This window comes from Hyaena hyaena, unplaced genomic scaffold (assembly GCF_003009895.1).
Source record: "Hyaena hyaena isolate Hyena2069 unplaced genomic scaffold, ASM300989v1 scaffold_161, whole genome shotgun sequence".
In the NCBI taxonomy this organism is placed as follows: domain Eukaryota; kingdom Metazoa; phylum Chordata; class Mammalia; order Carnivora; family Hyaenidae; genus Hyaena; species Hyaena hyaena.
In genome coordinates, this window is record NW_024080792.1 from 1,731,532 (window position 1) to 1,746,377 (window position 14,846).

The following is a 14,846-nucleotide window of genomic DNA, read 5'->3' on the forward strand; positions in this document are numbered from 1 at the left end:
TAAATAAACATCAAAAAAAATTCCTCTTAGAAAAAGAATATTCAAAAGCCTCCAACTACACAGCAGATAAATATGTGCTGTGCTTAGTAGGGGGTCAGATATCACACCTGCACATAGAAAGTTTTGGCAGTTTTGACTGTTTAGAATTAAGTTGTTTTTCATTGTGGTCAGGATATTGACATTTATATAGTCAGGGTACTGAACACTTCCCTTACCGTAAGGATCTCTCATGTTACCATTTTTTTAAGTTTATTTATTTTGAGAGAGAGAGACAGAGCACATGTGGGGTAGGGGCAGAGAGAGAGGGAGAGAGAATTCCAAGCAGGCTCCACACTGTCAGCATAGATCCTGACTCAGGGCTCAAACTCATAAACTGTGAGATCATGATCTGAGCCAAGATCGAGAGTCGGGCTTTTAACCAGCTGAGCCACCCAGACATGTTGCCATTTTATAGCCACTTCACTTCTCTCTCATTCACTCCCCTTTCACCCCTGGGATCAGCAGCCTGTTCTCCATCTCAAGAACGTTCATAAGTGAAATCATACAGTGGGTATGTAACCATTTGGGATTCACTTTTTCACTCAGAATAATTCTCTGGAGATGCATCCAGACTGTTAGACGTATCAATAGTTTGTTCCTTTTTATTGCTGAGTAATGTTCCAGGGTATGAATGTACCACTTTGTTTAACCACCCACTTGTTGCTTTCATGTTGGGGCTAATTACAAAGCTGCTATGAACACTTACAGTCAGATTTTTGAGTTAACTTAAGTTTTCATTTCTCTGGTATAACCACCAGGAGTGTAATTGCTGGGTCTATGGTAATTTCACGTGTAAGTTTTTAAGAAACCATCAAACTGTTTTCCAGAGTGGCTGTATCATTTTACATTTGTACCAGCAATGCAGGAATGATCCAGTGTTCCCCATTCTTGCCAGCATTTAGTGTTGTCACTATTTTTTGTTTCTAATTTTACTCATTCTGACAGGTGTATAGTGATGGCTCATGTGCCTGTAATTTCCATTTCCCCAATGGCTTGATGTTGAACATCTTTTCATGTGTTTATTTGCCCTTTGCAAAGGGTCTTCTCACCAAAAATAAACGTGACTATGTGAGGTGATGGGCAATAGATGTATTAATTAACTTGACTGCAGTAATCATTTCACAATATGTACATATACCAAATCATCACATTTACCTCTTTAACTATATCCAATTTTGTCAATTATACCTCAGAAAAACAAGCAAACTAAAACATTACCAGCACACCACTAAATTTTGAAAGAATTTAGTTTCTGCTTCCTTTTTGCTAATTTTGAGAGCAGAAAACATAATATTTACTCCTTGTACTTTCCCACAGCACTTTGTACAGAGCTAGTCATAAAGCAGGCATACCTAACAAGTACACGTAAATCAAATTATAGATTGTTAAAGCACTGAACTGAGGGGGGTCATCAGAAATTATAAGTGATGGAAGAATCTTGGATTTGAGAATCATAAAATGTTCTCTTTCTTTTTTACCATCAATATTCTGGTTTTAGCTTCAGCATTTCAGACTTAAAGATCTCTGAAGGGAAACATGCTCTGAAGGTGTGTTCAGGAGGTTATGCATAAGCTATTCTCTGTTCTTCATATGGATGTTTTCATCTTTAAACCTATATGGCCTGAGGCTGTGCTATTTGATTTATATTTGTGTTTTTAGTGATCTTTATTTACTCTAGCAGTTCATTTTTTTAAACATTTATTTATATTTGAGAGACAGAATGAGACAGTGTGTGAGTGGGGGAGGGGCAGAGAGAGAAGAAGACACAGGATCTGAAGCAAACTCAGACTCTGAGCAAGCTGTCAGCACAGAGTCCAACACGGGGCTTGAACCCACTCATTGTGAGATCATGACCTGAGCTAAAGTCGGACTCTCAACCAAGTGAACCACCCAGGCGCCCCTCTAGCAATTTATTCTTAAAGCTAGGCTATTAATTCCTTAGCCCACTGTATTTTGTTTAAAAGATCTTGTAGCAAATAACATTTTTTTCTTGAAGAATGGAGTCATGCCTTATCCAGTAATGGGCAGTTTATACCATGTTTAAGTGCTTCCATTTCACTGCCCTACTCAGTACTCTCTTATTTTATTTTATTTTATTTTATTTTATTTTATTTTATTTTATTTTATTTTATATTTTTCTATTTCAGTCTTGAAGACTTTATTGGATTCTCATCCTACTCCATTAACTCCCACCTCCCAGCTCTGTTTATGACACAAATGGGAGAAAAATGTGGATGGAGAGAAAGGTAGGAATGAATGTGTGAAATTGATCCTTTTCCTTAACCAACAAGTTAGGTTCATTTATGTGTAATGATATATAACACGTATATTCGCTCTGATTTTTGTAGTTTTTAAAGATATCTTTTCCTATACAGTAATCTTTTATTTTTTTATGTGGTTCTTCATATATTTAGAAAGGCTTGTATTTTTTTATTCAGTGATGGACTTTATATTTGTGATATTACATAATTCTATTGGTTACCGATTTTTTAACAGTTCCTGTTAGTTTCCTACTAGGAACACATTGATAAAATAGCCATGTTCAGATCTCTGTGACTAATATTTTGAACTTCAGTGTATGGCTTTCATATATCCTTAGTAAATTCCATTGTTCAATTTTATTAGCGTTGCTAGAGCATATTGAGATAATTTTCCATTTTGGTAAAAACTTGTGTTCTATGTTATTTCTAGAGGTATGTTTCACTATTATTTTGATACTGAGAAGCACTATCACCCTTCTAGAACCAAGCACCATGTTTTAGATCAAATAATTCCAGAAATAACCTGTTTTCCCTTAAGAGCTTTTAGAAAACTTCATGCCCAATATTTTGTTCATTTAATACAGGCAAACCCATCACAATGATATATACAATTGTATTTTAGCTCCACTATTCAGATCTATTTTAATTCATGCAATTTTGTCATATTCTATTTATCATTGTAACTCACCTATAATTCTTTCTGCAATAATGCTCTACTTACAGCTTTTGAAAACCCCAAAATTTGATGCTCATAGCAATTAATTAAAAATGTTAATAAACACATGGAACTTCTTGAACAATACAGTTAAATCAACATCAAACTATTATTTTCTTTGGTGGGGACCCTGGGTGGCTCAGTCACTTCAGTGTCCAACTTGGGCTCAGGTCATGAACTTGCAGTTTGGGAGTTTGAGCCCCGTGTTGGGCTCTGTGCTGACAGCTCAGAGCCTGGAGCCTGCTTTGATTCTGTGTCTCCATCTCTCTCTGTTCCTCCCCTTCTCCGTCTCTCTCTGTTCCTCCCCTTCTCACACTCTGTTTGTATGTCTCTCTCTCTCTCAGAAATAAATAAACATTAAAAAAAATTAAAAAATGTTTTCTTTGGGTGTAATTGAACCCTAAGAAATTGAACCCACTAATTTTTTCTTTATCCATGCTTCTTTATCTAACCCTATGGTTCCTAGGTGAGTTTCTTTCAAAGGCTTTGTGGAAATTATGACCTCTATTTACTAGCTAGTGTTCTTCGTGGGAAAAAAATGGCAAGCACAGTACCTTACATATAGAAATTACTATTGCAATATTGAATAAATAAAAGGATACATGAATGGTAAAATAAGGTTCAAAAGATAAAAGTTATTCACAATCCATACTGAATGATTTATTTGTCTTAACGGCTCATACACTACCTGCTTATATTTTACATCAGTTTAAAAAAATCATCACATTTAACCATCCAGAGTCTCCTGATGCCTTTTTCATTCTCTGTCTTGCTCCAACTTTACCAGCAATATTTCTGCCATCAGCACTGGATGTGTTTTAGTCTCTAGGAAATAATTTGCCTTGGCCTAGATATCTGTTTTTTACATATTTGCTATTCTCCTGCTTATACCTCTCTTTCTCTTTAGAGAACTTTTCCTTCTGTGTTTTATTTTATTAAGTAGGCTCCACACACAGGGTGGAGCCCAACATGGGGCTTGAACTCACGACCCTGAGATCAAGAGTCAGATACTTAGTGGACTGAGTCATCCAGGAACCCCAAAGGACTTTTCTTCAAAAAATTATCTCTATATTGTTCTCATTCATTCATTCATTCATTCATGCCTGCATGTAAGTTCAGTTAATTTGAGGCTTTAGTGTTCCTGACATAATCATATGGTATCTGCCCATTTAATATCAGAACTCCAGAAAGTTTGCTATGAACTACAGAAATTTCATTCGATGCCTCATCCTTTCCTGTCTCAGTGAAGCCTGAGTGTGCATGGTTAGACTTTTCCATCCTACAGTCCACCCTCCCTCTTGTAGATATTCAGGCAACTGAACATTGGTATCCATAAACTTTATGAAGTCTTATTTCTCCTGTTTCCTATCTGCCATATCCAGTTTTCTTTTTTTTTAATTAATACAAATCTGGGATGACACAATTTATATACAAGATGTTTTACATGCAAAGGTAAGAAACAAGAAACAGCATTAATAGTGTTATCCAATATACAAAAATGTGGGTCATATTTATTTTACCAATTAGATCTGAATACATTGATTCCATTGTAACATGTTTTCCTTAATAATTTCAAAGCTTAATTGGGAAAAAATCTTAGATAAAAATATCTTGTTAGAATTAAAGAAGAAGGATCTGAACTTTATTTTTTAAATGAATATTGTTAAATTTCTACATTGCTATAGAGCCACTGCAGAGATTATAATAGCTATGTTTGTTCTCTGAAGTGTTTTGTTATTGCCAATTCACTTCATGCAAAATAAATTCTCTATAAATATTCTCAGAAATATTCTGAATGGCTTTTCTACTTTTTTCCTTCTACTTAATTTTTGTTTAACTTTAGCCTAAGGGCCTAATAGATAATCATAGCCCAAGTGAAAGTTAAAAATTAACTCTGAACTAGTTTGCCACCTGCCTCTACCGAGGGATTTGCAGAGTTATAACTTGTTCAGCTCCTGGGAGCTGAGTTAATTATGGCAAATCACACTAATTAAATTATTCGCTAGGTCTTGATGAAAAACAAATCTATTATGTTACAGAATGCATTGCGGATTTGCCTTACGACTCCCAGCCTATCGTTCCCTGGGTTAGGAAATGCCTCTTCAGACATTGAGTTTAAGTGAGAACAGTATGGTGAAGCTGCAGATTTCTCTTGATGTTCTTTGGGCCCCCAGGCTTTTAATTCAATCCCCATTTGTTGTACAATTGCTTTGTGCAAATCCTACGTGTTACACCCTGTGTTACAGATAAAAAACCGATGTAAGAAATGTACATATAGAATTATACTACAAGGCAAACAAAAAATATATAATTAATATATAATTAGAAAATAAGGAAGAAAAGGATATGGATTCTGATGAGTGGAGGTGGAGAGGGAAGATTAAAGCTGAGTTTTAAAACAGCAAAACTTCTACATGCAGAGATGAGGAGGGCAACAAAGGGCATTTGAAATAGGCGACAGCATGACTAAGACGTGGGGCGGGGGAGGAAGAATGTACGTAGCCTGTTCAGAGAGCACACAAGTTAGGCTAAGGTAGCAGGCGAGTTCTTGAGGTGCGCGGCACACAGTGCTCCATACGTTTTTGGTTTAGCTGCTAATTGAGTTGCTTGAATCATTGAGCAGAGCAGTCATTCAGTCAAACTTGCCAGGCACGGGGCAGCTCTGAACTTGCCTCTGTGCAGGAGCTTGTCGGTAGTGAGAAGACACTGCATTACATTTCTTGCTCCAGGATGGGGATGGAGACAGTGATCTGACCTGTAAGCACCTGTGCACACACACGCGCACACACACACTTTTGGGGGGTCTTCCAGCGTAGGGGCAAGTCTGCCTGGGTTAAAATCCTAGCTCTGCCCCTTACTAGTTATGCGAACGTGGGCAATTTACTTCCTTCGTAAGGCTCACTTCCTCCTTGAGAAAGGACCATGATAACATAACACCTACTTTGCAGGAATGATGTGAGGATTAAATGTGAGTTAATGCACACACATTAACCAGGACTGCATCACACACCACCTTTGTGCAATTTAGAAAATTTCAACCCTCTCTCCAGATAGATACAACCTTTTGCCAGGGCACTCAAGTCAAATAAATGATGAAGACATTTTCAGTTCCTTGGTGCCTTCACCAATCACCCCTCTGCAAGGTGCAACCTGCACAACTGTCCGCAGAAAACCAGGAGAAAGGACTCAGCATAATGCTTTGCTCTAAGAAGATCTCAATAAATATTGGCCATTATTGTACTTATTAGGCGGCAAACCGCTGCAATACCCAGTGTTGAGGCTCCGTCGGAGACTACCTGGTTAAGCCAGTTATAAACAGACTGCTGTATTCACAATCCGCCCCTAAGTCTCAGTAAAGCGTTCAAAATACAGTCACACACGCCTGTGTGACTCTCCTCCCACTAGATGGCGCTGTCTCTCAACGCAGGCTCAGCTTCGGCTTGTATGGGTGGAACTGATCTCCGTTTAGAAACGGCCTTTATTTACCAGTAACTCAATCGATAGCCAGGTGGTGTTTGTCTTCCACAGGCTTCCTTCAGCTCTTTGTGGAGGAGGTGTTACATCTCTCTTAGAGCTTCCGTGTTCCACAATATATTTAAACACTGCTCCAAGGAAATGACTCTCCCTAGATGGTAGAAAGCGTCTGGAGGGCTGTGAGCCACTGTGAAGAAAGTCCATTAACTTCCTCTTTGAATCCAAAACCGGAATGGCATCAGTAATTAATTTACCATGTAACAGCCTCACTTTCCCGTTTGACCACCCCGGCCTTGTTACAGTGAGAGGGAAGGCAGGACCTGATCATTCCACTGTGTGGTTATAAAAAGTTATTCTCCAGACACCTAGGCTGCAGGCCAGGGGAAGGAATTCTGCCCAACTTAAGTCCTAAAGCTATATTTTCATTATTTCTATCTTCCTCTTATTTTCATTTGTCTCATTCTAAAAAATTTGTGAACTTCACTACCCAAAACATAGGTTTCTGAGGAGTCTTTCAGCTGAACGTGTTTATATCACATTCTGTGGATAACCTGCTACTTAAAGAAGTTACTTAATAAACCACTTTGCGGAAAGTAAGTTTTCTTTTATTACTATTTAAGTTCAGGTGTCAATAGACCGTATCTACTTACATATTTTTTCTTTTTTGTCATTCCTAAGTCTGACAGATTTTTGAGGGAAAGGTATGAGACTTCAGGGTATTTTTCAAAAGATTTCTGCAAACCGTTTAAGATGGTATAAATGAACTTTTTAGGTAAAGCAAATGGATCGATTAACGAACTGAAAAGAGCCTTTTCTGATGTGCTTTGTGGGCAGTGCAGGGGTGGACGTGGTGCTGCTGCAGCTCCTCCACACACATTTGTGAACAGAGCACTTCCTGCCCCATTTGGAACAAAACCTACATTTCAGTTTTAATGGTAAAATATCTGCAAAACGAGAAGAGGGAAGAGAAATCATCAAATCGGATCATGACATTTTCCTGCCTAAAATGCTCCCGTGGCTGCTTCTTGCCTCTTGCAGTGGTTCTCAGACTTGGGACACCTGGACAGACTCATTCCACAGCGTTTGAGGTTGTGGCTTTTCAGAAGGGAAGATGCATGAGATGGGGGGTGGGGGGGTGCTATATTAACAGTATCCAAAGGGAGGCTGTGTTCAAACGTTCAGACTACGCACACAGCCTTTGAGATTCTGGTAGCCCAGTTAACGGCAGGGAGCAAGTCCTTTTAACTCCACTGCCCTAGAGGAAAAAGTAAACTAAAACCAGAATTTACCAGGGCGCCGGGGTGGCTCAATCGGTTAAGCAACTGGATTTGGATTTCGGCTCAGTTCATGATCTCACAACTCGTGAGATCGAGCCCCGTGTGAGGCTGTGCTGACAGCACGGAGCCTGCTTGGGGTTCTCTCTCTCTCTCTGCCCCTTCTCTGCTCTCTCTCAAAATAAATAAACTTTTAAAAAGTTTTTTTTAATTAAAAAAACATAATTTACCTAGTTCAGTATATAATGTTCTCCATACTCTGACTCCTGCCAGAAATCTCTAGCTCATTTACTGCTGGCTCCTCAGTACATTCTATGACCAACTAAGGGAAGTGTTCATCCTTCCTCCCACTATGCCATTTTCCTTCAGAGCTGTGTGCATGTTCTCTGCCTGGAATGCCTGTTCCTTTTTAGATTATCCAAAAAAAAAAAAAATCCTTCTCATCCTCAGCTCAAGTTTTTATTTTCTCTGTGACACATTCTTTCTCTCCTCCTGAAAACATCACCTTCTTTGGGCCATCTCTTCATCGCCTCCATCAATTGAGAGTAAGAACTGCCTTCTCTGATATTATCACTGTACGTGGCACATAGCAAATAAATCCATGCCTAGTGAATAAATGAATGCAGTACTATTCAAAGGGAATTACATTGCGTTTGGGTTGCTCAGTAATGCTGGGGAAGGATGGTGAAATAAACCAGTGCAAATCTGGTTTATTTAAGGGTTAACCTATTAGCCTGTTTTAAAATCCAAGTCAGATAGAAGGGGAAGGACTGGCCAGCGTCCCACACAGAAGTATCTTAGCAAAATCTGAAACCTTAAAAGTAAGGAACACTCAAGCTATAGAACATAAAATGATAGTGCTATAGATTCTTAAATGGGAAACAGCTCATCTAATTCCAGACCTCATTTTAATATTCTAGCTGAGACAGGGATGATCCAGAGAGGTAAGAGACTGACTCATTTCAAAATGTCTTAGCCCTTTCAGCTCTCAGGCCATGGGGGAAGCTGTCATGAGGAGTGGACTCTGAGAAGCTGCAGGTGAGGGCAGCAAAATTCCAAAGAGTTCCAGAAGTCCTCACATGCAGTGCTCATCATGCTCAGGTCCTGCCCTCCACCTCACCCACTTGTTCATCCTGTGTTGGGTGGTTTTCTAAGGAATTGGTAGAATTGTAAATTCTACTTGAATGTCTATTTATAACCTTGTTTTATTCTAAAGCGGTTGCTGGTATAAACTTTCAAAGAACTGGTTTTTATAAAGCCACATCTCTAATTCAGACAACAAACATGGCTAACAAAATGAGCTGAGAGAGCTTTTTCAGAGAGAAAAAGTATAGGAAAAGGAAGTAACGTCCCAGATTTAGGGAGCTATGTATGCATCCTACAATCCCCCGAACATACGACCACTGTGTCTCTTCTTCATACTGAAAAGCAAGGAAAGGGGGAGAGAGATGGGAGATCACCGAAAGGAAGCCTGGATGGTTCCCGAGATGATTTTGGAATAGAAAACAAACCTAAAGGTTGCTAAGTCCAATGGTCAGTTTTTAGTTCTTATCTTACTTGACCCAGCAGCAGAATTTGATACAGTTGGTCAGTCACTCCCTCCTGCTGCAAATATTTTTCTTCCCGTGGCTTGCATTCTATCCTGCAGCTTCGGTTAACCCCAGGGCTCATCCCTTGAATGTATTTATTTTTATATCTACTGGTATTCATTTGGTGAGCTCATCTAGCCTCATGGCTTTAAATATCACTAATTTATTTCTGAAGCTCAGTCTTCCTTCCCCCCAACCCCCTCACCCCACATACATGGACACATACTCACCTGACTACTTAACTTTTCCTCTTGGACATTAATAAGTATTTCAAGTTTTACATGATCCAAACTGAGCTCCTATTCCTCCTTTTTAAAACTACCCCTTCTGGAAATATTTCCATCTTAGTTAATGGTAACTCTATATCCTTCCAGCTGCCGAGACTCCGTCCTGGCCTCTCTTCTCACAAACCCAACACCCAGTTCAAGCCAATACTCATACAGATAAAAACCCCTACATTTTAGAGGGTAATGTGTTTTATTTATTCCTATATCTTGAACAGTATGTCTGGAAGAACATAACACTGCTCAGAAAATACTTATTGAATAAGGTAATGAATGATTTTGAGACTAATGAGTACATGTTTTTAAAAAAGATTTTTCCTTAAAAATAAAGAGTTTGGTATGTCAAAGCACAAAGTTAACAATCAGGAAGGAAAGATATAGATCTTCATTTGACAATGAATTTCTTATTCTAGATCACCCATACATGCAGTTCCTATACTTGGCAATATGTTAAAATCACCTGCAGAGTCTTTCTATCCTGATGCTCAGGAATTACGACAGAGTATCTGGGGGAAGTGCCCAGCCATCAGGATTTTCTAAAGCTCTGCAGGCAATTCCAATGGGAGCCAAGCCTGAGGACCACTGCTGTATAGGAATCATGCTTAAAGTTAGTGTTTACATACTAATTACTTGTTCTAAATGTTTCATAGTGGAATCTTACTCTTTTTTCTTCCCTAACAAGCTAATCTATTCTTCTTGGTAAGGTTTTCAACCACTCAGCATGCTAGCACTGTGTACAAAAAGTAAAGAATGCAAGAAAATCAACCTAAAATTGTCAGAACACATATAAGTGTTCTGAAAGGCAGCTAAAATAAAAATACAAGAGGATTAGCTTTCTATATGCCAGAAATAACCATTTTAAATACAATGGGGACAAACAAATCTATTCACAAAGAAATAAAAATTATAAAATACTAAAGGGTATTTAAGAAATAATCAAGACTTAAATAAAAGACAAACTATAGTGCTTTATACAAATTTAAAAGAAAATTTTTGAATCAATTGAAACATACTGTATTCCTGCATGGAGAGATTAAACGTTTTAGACATGGTCAATTCTTACCAAAAGAATCTAACCTTAGCATATGCCCAGTCACAATCCCATCTTGACAAGATGATTTAAAAAGTCACCTGGGGCGACTGGGTGGCTCTACTGGTTAAGCATCTGACTCTTGATTTTGGCTTAGGTCATGGTCTCAACGGTTGTGAGATGGAGCCCCAACTGGGCTCTGTGCTGAGTGTAAAGTCTGCTTGGGATTCTCTTACCCTCTCTCCCTTGGCCCCTCCCCTACTCACATTTTCTCTTTCACTCAAAATAAATAAATAAAAAACAAACAAAAAAATTCACCTAAAAGATATTAAAAAGAAAAATTAGGAGAGATGACTTTCCCTCTCGAATATCACACCATTCTATACAGCTATAATAATCTAAATAGTGTGGTTCTAATGAAATAAATGGACATAGGAATGTGTTAGCATTTTCTTGTGTTTTACAATTGTGGGGTTAATAGTTATCTCAACAATGAACTCAAATAATCTATTGTACTTGAATTGTGTACCAAGTCCCTCTCTTAGAGATTTTTTTTTTTCTAGTTAAATTTAGTGAAAAATAAACTGTTTAGCCTTGTTAAGTGGTTAAAGAAACATTTTTTTTAAACAGGAAAGGATATTTCCTCCTTATTCCCTAAATTTAGGATTCCCTAAATCCTAACTTGGGAAGCACTACAATTAAGCCCCCAAACTGATCCATTACTTGTGAGGATTCATATGTGACATAGTTGTTACCCACTATTGTCATGTTTATTTTCTTCATAAAGTTTACCACAATTTATTTTCTCACTTATTTAATATTTACCTCACCCACAGAAAAATAGATTCCTGGTAGATCACTGGCGGCCCAGAGAATGGTCCCAGCTTAATAAAATATTTGCCAAATACAGCCTTGGTGAGAATCCGACATTCGTCTACTTCTCTGAGTCCTACCATTTCTGACTTTGTAAGACGCTCCACAGCCTGCGAGTCGGATCACTGTTATCTCCCACCCAAAGTCCCCTTGAAAGTATTTGCTTACACTGGAACTGGATGGTCTAGATCTTCAGGATTAGGAAATTACTCAAACATTCCATGCTGCATAAAAACACATTAACAAACCTGAAAACTCAACTTGATTTTAATATTAAAAAAATTTTTAATGTTTATTTCTTTTTTAGAGAGACGGAGAGAGAGAGAGCAGGGGAGGGGCAGAGAGAGAAAGGAAGACACAGAATCTGAAGCAGATTCCAGGCTCTGAGCTGTCATCAGCACAGAACCCAACGCAGGGCTTGAACTCACAAACTGTGAGATCATGACATGGGCCCAAGTCGGATGCTTAACCAACTGAGCCACCCAGGCACCCCTGATTTTAATATCTTTGATACTATGGCACCTGTGAAAAAATATGAAAAATTGCCTTGTTTGTATGGTAATTACATATTAGGTCCTCAAATCACGCCACAACTAAACCAAATATTTAGTAGAAATACCATTTTGGAAAATCCAGAGTATTCTGCCCCATCACTTACAACGTTCTATTAGAGATAAATCTAAACCTAGCAGAAATAATCACCTTTTTCTAGTTTCTTCAAAGAATCACTAAGCTTAACTTTTATATTAAAATCGAATTATTTGAACATACACAAAACAGGGGGTCAAATTTGAAATATAAAAAATAAGGATCTAAATGCAGGAGGGGAGGAACAGGGTCTTATAGCAGCAGATACGGTGGATTTACATTGAGATTGTTGAGTTTAACATGGTGAGTTTTATTCACCAAATTCATATAACTTTTATATAACAGTTAATGTTAAAATATTCTTGTTCATAACCAAATATTAATTGATGGAATTTCATGAATTAGTAGCTTCAAAAAAATGAAACCTAACAGATGCATATGAAAAACACCGATCTTTTCAGAAAGAACAGAATACAATACTGAACTTTCAGTAATTTGAATTTTACTTTGCTTGCTAATATAAAGTTCTATTATACAGTCTTGATTATGATGATGTTTAGTGAATATTAAATAAGGTACTAAGAATAGTGAAAGTCTCCTTGCCTTAGCACTATCGATTTAGGATATGTTAGAGATCAATATTACAAAAGACAAGAAGAAAAAGAAGGGCTCTCAAAGTACTTTGATGATCTGTTAATGTAAAACCATTGTCTCTTTTAATTTTTTTAAAATTTTATCTCTGTTTTATTTTATCTCTGTTTTTGAGAGAGAGACAGGGAGAGCAGGAGAGGGACAGAGAGAGAGGGAGACAGAGAACCCCAAGCCTGATGTGGGGCTCAAACCCATGAACCATGAGATTATGACCTGAGCGGAAATCAAGAGTCAGATGCTTACTGACTGGGTCACCCAGGTGCCCCCCATTTTCTCTTGTTAAAACTCAAATGTGTATATGTCTTTGTTCTCTGGCCTTCTCCTCCAGACCTACTTGTGTTTTATCTCCCTTACCAAATTCTGGCTTCTTTTCTAGTTATTTGTTCTCTACACAGTGGTAAACTTCTTAAGGACCAGAACTGTGTGGCCCACCTATCTTAGCATGCATGTCCTGCGTGGTCTAGCACCACATTCTGAATCCACTACAATGTGTGTGTGCATGTATACAACAGGCGGTCAAGTGGGATGGTTCCTTTTATTGTCCATTTTAGGACAGAAATATAATATAGTTAACACTTGAACAACACAGGGATTAAGGACGGCAACCCCCATGCAGTTGAAAATCCGCATATGACTTTTGACTCCCTCAAAACTTAACTACTAATAGCCTGTTGTTAACCAGAAGCCTTACCAATAACATCAACAGTTAACACACATTTTGCATATGTGTTTTCTATTTTATTCTTACAATAAAGTAAGCTAGAGAAAGGAAAATATTATTAAGAAAATCATAAGATTAAATACATTTATAGTACTATATCGAAAAAAATCCACATATAAGTGGATCCATGCAGTTCAAACCTTCAAGGGTGAACTGAACTATAATAGCAAGTACTCTATCTGTAGAGTGATTACTATTTTTTCAAAGAGCTTCCATAATTATGCTCCTATTTTACTCTCATGTCAATGATGTGAAATATCAAGAGCAGAATTATTATGTAGGAGGAAACCAGGACATAGGCATTTAAGTGATTTGCCTTAATTCACAAAAACATGGACACATCTGAAATCAAAATACAAATTCCCTGCTTTCTTTTAATCCAGGATTCTGACTCTAGATGCTCTTGACCTTCTTTCATGGAAAGAAATCAACCTGCTTTCTTGAAATTCACTATGACTCTGTTTTAATTGAATTAACCTTTAAATTACATAAGAAATAACTGCTAACCCATATGAACAAGTCACTGTGTTTAGCAAACATTTACCATGTATTTCATGTGTGCTTTCTACACAACAAGCACTTTGCCAGACACTGGTGACAGAGTGGTAAGTGTAACAAAGTGCCAGTAAGAACTCTCCCCACTTTTCACGCACCATGGGGTTTGTGTGCTGCCTACCGGGGTACTGCACTAAAAACCACTCGCTTGTCACCTGCCTCCGTGCTGCTGTATGGAAACAAGATGGCAGGGGTGATGTCAACAATACAGGTTCTTCAGGGGCCTGTGACATCAGCACCCTTACAGAGCGTGGCGCTAATACATTGGACTCATAACTGAAGAAAACAAAAACAAAAACAAAACAGTAGAAAGCACAGCAAAAGCAAACAACCAATGATCAAAGTCCTTGGAAGAACATGAGAAATAAAGGATTTCCTTTTCTCACATTTTTCTGCTGTTTTATACACAACCATAATAAAATTTGCATTTTTCAATCACAGTCTCCCCATGACCAAAATAATGAACAAGTGGAGAAAAGGAAGAAGGAGGAGGAGAAAATTGGAAATTTCTTTTTTTCATTTTTTCCATGAGTTATGATACTATGTGGGGGGTTTGACATACATTAGGAAGCACTGTATTTCAAAACGAAACCAAGTGAGGTGTACATAGATAAGGCTTACTAAACTGCAAAATAATGGGACAAAGCAAAGCGGGATTTTCTGAGGAGTCTGGGTAACACCATTTTGCCCAGAAGGCAAAGATAAAGCTGCATTTGTGATAAGGCTTTTATAAAGAATGGGCTGGATCACAAAGGATCTGATCAATGGCTTTGTACGAGTTGTACGAGTTTG

General features: G+C 37.9%; 1 protein-coding gene across 2 annotated transcripts in view; it reads left to right on the forward strand.

Moving 5' to 3' along the window:
- Nucleotides 1-14,846, forward strand: part of ASB15 (ankyrin repeat and SOCS box containing 15) — a 53,402-nt gene that overhangs the window by 4,731 nt on the left and 33,825 nt on the right. For both annotated transcript variants that reach the window (XM_039239688.1, XM_039239690.1), the window contains exon 2: nucleotides 2,187-2,285. The gene's annotated coding sequence lies outside the window, so the exon portion shown is untranslated. The remainder of the gene's footprint in view (nucleotides 1-2,186; nucleotides 2,286-14,846) is intronic.